The sequence below is a fragment of the Salvia hispanica genome, chromosome 1, assembly GCF_023119035.1.
Source record: "Salvia hispanica cultivar TCC Black 2014 chromosome 1, UniMelb_Shisp_WGS_1.0, whole genome shotgun sequence".
NCBI classification, from domain to species: Eukaryota; Viridiplantae; Streptophyta; class Magnoliopsida; order Lamiales; family Lamiaceae; genus Salvia; species Salvia hispanica.
In genome coordinates, this window is record NC_062965.1 from 8,492,983 (window position 1) to 8,498,478 (window position 5,496).

The 5,496-nt window shown below is 41.7% G+C and overlaps 2 long non-coding RNA genes across 2 annotated transcripts; both read right to left on the reverse strand.

Annotated features, from left to right (window-relative positions):
* Nucleotides 1-176: 176 nt before the first annotated feature.
* Nucleotides 177-1,380, reverse strand: LOC125201971. Its single transcript, XR_007173011.1, has 2 exons — nt 605-1,380; nt 177-454 (listed from the first exon to the last, which is right to left on the reverse strand). It is a non-coding gene; the product is annotated as an uncharacterized LOC125201971 (long non-coding RNA).
* Nucleotides 1,381-4,902: 3,522 nt separating this feature from the next.
* LOC125201032 lies at nt 4,903-5,490 on the reverse strand. The gene is made up of 2 exons (XR_007172831.1): nt 5,331-5,490; nt 4,903-5,180 (listed from the first exon to the last, which is right to left on the reverse strand). It is a non-coding gene; the product is annotated as an uncharacterized LOC125201032 (long non-coding RNA).
* Nucleotides 5,491-5,496: the final 6 nt, after the last annotated feature.

Sequence of the window (5,496 nt, forward strand, 5' to 3'; positions counted from 1 at the left end):
AAAGAGAAATAACGAACAGTTTTAAAGGACGTAACCAAATTTCGGGACGAAATTTTTGTTAAGGTGGGTAGAATGTAACACCCCGAGTTTTCGTGTAAAGATCTTGGAGTATAAAAAAAAAATTTGGACAAAGAGACGATTGGAAATAAAGTGCAAGGAAATTTCAAGAATAAAAGTGGAGAAAATACTTTTATTAGAGAAATGTGGATACACCGTGAAAAAAATAGAAATACATGGATGACGGAAATAGTACATGCCTGCAAGTGTGATAAAATCAACATGCACCTATTCTACACTATCTATCCTACTTCTTTAAATTCTCGAGTTTGGAAGCAAACTAAATTGGGAATAGAACCAAATGAGCTCAAGAGGAGCATCTCCTTTCTTTCCCTCTCTTTCTTAATCTCGATTTTTTTTGCTTCCCTCCACAAGCTCCAAGAATGCCTTCATGTACCTACAAAGTTTACACCAAATTGGGGTTAGAAAGTGACACACAAGTAAAGAGAGAGGGAAGCACAAGCTAAATAAAGAGATGGAGCATTTAGTGGGTAATATAGCTAAGTAAGCTACAAAGTAGAGCATGAGGTAAGAAAATCTTGGTCACCATCTCTTCTAACATCAAAAGGGAGTCGAGACAAAGGGGCATTGGGGAACGAGCTCCTACACAAGCCCAAAAGTAGAAGATGAGACAAACTCTCATCTCCCCGTCGATCAAGGCCGAGAAATCAGCCAAGAAGATCAGCCACAATCACCAAAACGGCAAGAATCTCACAATCATTAAGCTCGAAAGTGAGAGAGCTAACAAGCCCAAAATAGGAGCCTTTGGCTCCAAGTCTCAAACCTAGCTTTCAATAGATTAGCACCATATAAGCAGCCTCTCCTCACCTCCTCCACCACCACATTTCATCACCACAAATTCCACACAACACCATAAGAAGAGCAGCGAGGGAGGAGGGAGAGGGCAGCGAGTGGTGACGGCAAGGACATCCACCACCGAGGAGGATTCGACTACGTTAAGGTAATCCCAACAACCTCAACACCCATCTCCATCGCATCATGTAGATCAACCAATAGATAGCCAATAACTTAGAATCATAGAAACAAGAACTTAGAATTTTCATAGGACCCTCACAGCAAGGATGAAAACAATAACAATCATGTAACACTAAGTTGAAGCTCAAGAGCTTAGAGCTATACAAATTAGAGATAGCCGCATGATACCCCCCCCTCCATATGAATTCAGTGGCATAGTATCATAAGCAAGAACTTAGCAAGTTTTCAATTTGAGCAATATATCACCATAAGCCACACAAGACTCCAATGGAGAATTTCTTTTCCAAAAATAAGCTACTGCCATAACTCGAAAAAGGAGTAAGGGGTGGGGGGGGACTTAGCTTTAGTTGGGCGGAGCTGCCCGGCGACGGACGGGCAGCGACGAGCTCCGAGAGGCCCGGCTGAGCGGAGACGCTGCCGGGGCAGCAGAGTAAGGCGACGGCTGGTGTCGGCGCCGCCAAGTGAAGATGGAGAGAGGGGCGATGGCGTCGCTGCCTTCCGGAGAGAACTCGGCGGAGAGAGAGAGCCCGACGGAGGGAGTGAGCTTGGAGCCGACGGGCTGCCATCGGCGAATTCAGCCGAGAGAGGAATAGAGAGCTAGACGGAGCCAGAGGGAGCCGCCGGCGCTGGGCGAAGAACGCTCGGCCGAGGGGGGCCGAGGCGAGTTTGCCGGCGACGCAGGTGAGGCGCGATCCCGCCGAGTGGAAAGGAGACGAGGTGCGAATTCGAGAGAGGAGGCGGAGCCGGTGTAGTTCCGGCAACGCAGAGAGGCGGTGATTCGCCGGAGAGACGACGATTCCGCCGGAGAGGTCGCGAGGGAGGAGGGAGAACCGCCGCTGTTCTCGTCTCATTCGAGAATCCCTAGTCTGGAAATTTGGGAGATAGGAATGTGAGAAGGGAGAAGTCACGATGGAGGAGATGAGTAAATGGGTCCCTGCTTTGGGCCTAAGGCAAATTAAGTGGCTGGGTGAAATTTAAATCATTTGGGCTAGGCCCCATAGGAATTTATTTGAGTGTATATTTTGTGATGGACTATTGGGCCAAGTGCCATTCTTTATTTAGGAGATAGAACAAAGAATAATTGGAGAAATAAGGAAGTCTAATTTTTAGAAAGTGGGCCGAGAATTCCTATTTATTGGACTTGAGAAGCTATTTGTTGGATGGGATTAATTTAAGGATTGAGTTGGAGCTCAATTAATTAATTCCCGAATAATTTATTTAGATTTCCGAAGAAGAAAAGTAGTAAAGTGTGAGACGCGAAAGCCGACCGGCGTCGCCCCGCGACGCCTTGGGCGGCCACTAAGGAAATAGGAGGAAAGAGAGATGACGTTCTCGAGCCACGAAAATAATTAAGTTTAATAAAGAAGTGCTATTAATTAAATTTCCCGATATAATTAATATGCGAGTTTCTAAAAATTTCCTAGAAGTGAACGAAGGATAAGAGAATTAATTAGGGGCATGCATTCCTATAAGTATGAGAACTTCTTGAGTCTTATTAGTACGTTGTTTGCTTTCAAAAGGCTATCTCTGCGAGTAAAGGCGGAGTGAGGAAAAACCAATTTAAGGAGTTTTAAGCGAATGAGGTGGGCTTTCTGTTAAAGTTACAGTTTTTACGAGAAGTATTTTACGTGGGCTTTCTGTTAAAGTTACAGTTTTTACGAGAAGTATTTTACGTGGGCTTTCTATTTAAGATACGATTGTTGCCTTTATGTTTAAAGTATGGTTTCTATGAAGAGTGCCAAGGCGATATGAAAAGTACAGTTTACGTTTACAGTTTCATGAACAATATTTTATGATGAGTGCTATTTACATCAAGTGAAAGTGATGTTATTTAGTTATGTGACATTATGTGTTGCTTTACGGGTACTTGTGAACTGTCAGCCTTCGTTGATATTTTGTTCGGCTTTGACCGATAGAAATGAGTTTAGTCGAAAATGTTTATGAGGAAAGGAAGTTTTTGAAAGTTATGTCAAGCCATGTTTTGTTTTGAACTTTGCCTATCTGGTTGTCTAGCAAGGGCGATGTCCCTACTAGACCAGGAGTTTGTGAATTTATTTCACCAGGAGTTGTGAATTCGTTTCACCAGGAGTTTGTGAATTTATTTCACCAGGAGTTGTGAATTCGTTTCACCAGGAGTTTGTGAATTTATTTCACCAGGAGTTGTGAATTCGTTTCACCAAGAGTTTGTGAATTAGTTTCACCAGGAGTTGTGAATTCGTTTCACCAGGAGTTTGTGAATTTATTTCACCAGGAGTTGTGAATTCATTTCACCAGGAGTTGTGAATTCGTTTCACCAGGAGTTTGTGAATTTATTTCACCAGGAGTTGTGAATTCGTTTCACCATAAGTTAGCTCAGATATGGCATAAGTTCCAGGAAAATAGAACAGCAGATCGCTTTTGATAAAGACAAGGAAAATGATTTAGTGTTCTCGGATCTTTTACTTAAAATCCCGAGTTTACTTAAGAGTGACTTGACAAAATCAGTTTTTAGTAAAATATATTTCGGCACGTGTCCACTGAGTACACCAAGTACTCAGCCCTGCATATGTTTTTTTTAAAAAATGTGCAGGTTGAGCAGTGATGACGGCGGGCGTGTTGAGCATAGACGATGAAGATCATTCGATAGAATAGTACTTGGATGCGTCGTGTTTCCATACACGATGTCATCTGCTCTTGACTCTTCCGCTGTTAAAGTCGAGATTTCATTCTCTTGTACCATGCACTCTGATTTTTATATATGTTCCAAGTTATTTCAGTTCAAGTTCAGTTGTGCCACAGTTTTCCCCTTTCTTCCCCGCTTCTTTCATCCTTCCCTAGTCACGATCAACCGGGCTTTCTATCCTTAGAAAGTGCGGTCGTGACAGAGTGGTATCAGAGCAATTTTCTTTCTGCTCTGGACCCAAGAGTCTTCTTTCAGTCTTAGTGTAGAATAGTATCTCTAGACTAACAGGTTAAACGTCGAAGGCTCAACACCCCGACTCGTCATGCTCAACTAGGAAAGGAGGTACTTTTACCTTTTCAAAAAAAAAAAGGAGATCGAAGTGTCTTATGCAGTAAAGGAAGTAAACTCCCTTGTGGAACAGTTTTACAGTTTTAAGCTTTTCAGGAGCGTATTCCCGTTGCGGGATAGTTTTCAGTTTTAAGGAAAGGTGTTACGTATGACAGTTTCAGTTTAAAAGCAAGAAAAGTACTTTGTTGTGTTTGGCAAAAAGAGTGAGTTTTGAAGTGAGAAAAACAGTTTTGATTTTCAAAGTGAAAGTTAGAAAGTTTTTCTACAGTGATGTTTACTTTCAGTCAGAGAGTTTGAAAAGAACATGATATCTTTTATGTATCGAGTTTTCAAACTGTGAGGCCTTTAGAGTAGAGAACATAGACGTTTCTCATAGAACATAGAGTGCCTTAGGATGCATGCCTTCTAGAACATGGTTCGACCTCGAACTTAATGGAATAACTTCCAAGATCACTATCGCTTTCCTGAGCGATAAAAATGAGAATATCAGAAGGAGTAGATATAAGAAAAGATTCAAAAGGAGAAGATCGAGAAATTTGATTGGATATAAGAAGAGAAATTTGGCCGAAGGGCGCAATAGTTAAGTGATTGGTCGGTTCTCATCAAAAGTGGTTGGGGAAACACCACGGACATGAGAAGGCTACACGAGAATTGGAATAAGATAAAGAGAAATAACGAACAGTTTTAAAGGACGTAACCAAATTTCGGGACGAAATTTTTGTTAAGGTGGGTAGAATGTAACACCCCGAGTTTTCGTGTAAAGATCTTGGAGTATAAAAAAAAAATTTGGACAAAGAGACGATTGGAAATAAAGTGCAAGGAAATTTCAAGAATAAAAGTGGAGAAAATACTTTTATTAGAGAAATGTGGATACACCGTGAAAAAAATAGAAATACATGGATGACGGAAATAGTACATGCCTGCAAGTGTGATAAAATCAACATGCACCTATTCTACACTATCTATCCTACTTCTTTAAATTCTCGAGTTTGGAAGCAAACTAAATTGGGAATAGAACCAAATGAGCTCAAGAGGAGCATCTCCTTTCTTTCCCTCTCTTTCTTAATCTCGATTTTTTTTGCTTCCCTCCACAAGCTCCAAGAATGCCTTCATGTACCTACAAAGTTTACACCAAATTGGGGTTAGAAAGTGACACACAAGTAAAGAGAGAGGGAAGCACAAGCTAAATAAAGAGATGGAGCATTTAGTGGGTAATATAGCTAAGTAAGCTACAAAGTAGAGCATGAGGTAAGAAAATCTTGGTCACCATCTCTTCTAACATCAAAAGGGAGTCGAGACAAAGGGGCATTGGGGAACGAGCTCCTACACAAGCCCAAAAGTAGAAGATGAGACAAACTCTCATCTCCCCGTCGATCAAGGCCGAGAAATCAGCCAAGAAGATCAGCCACAATCACCAAAACGGCAAGAATCTC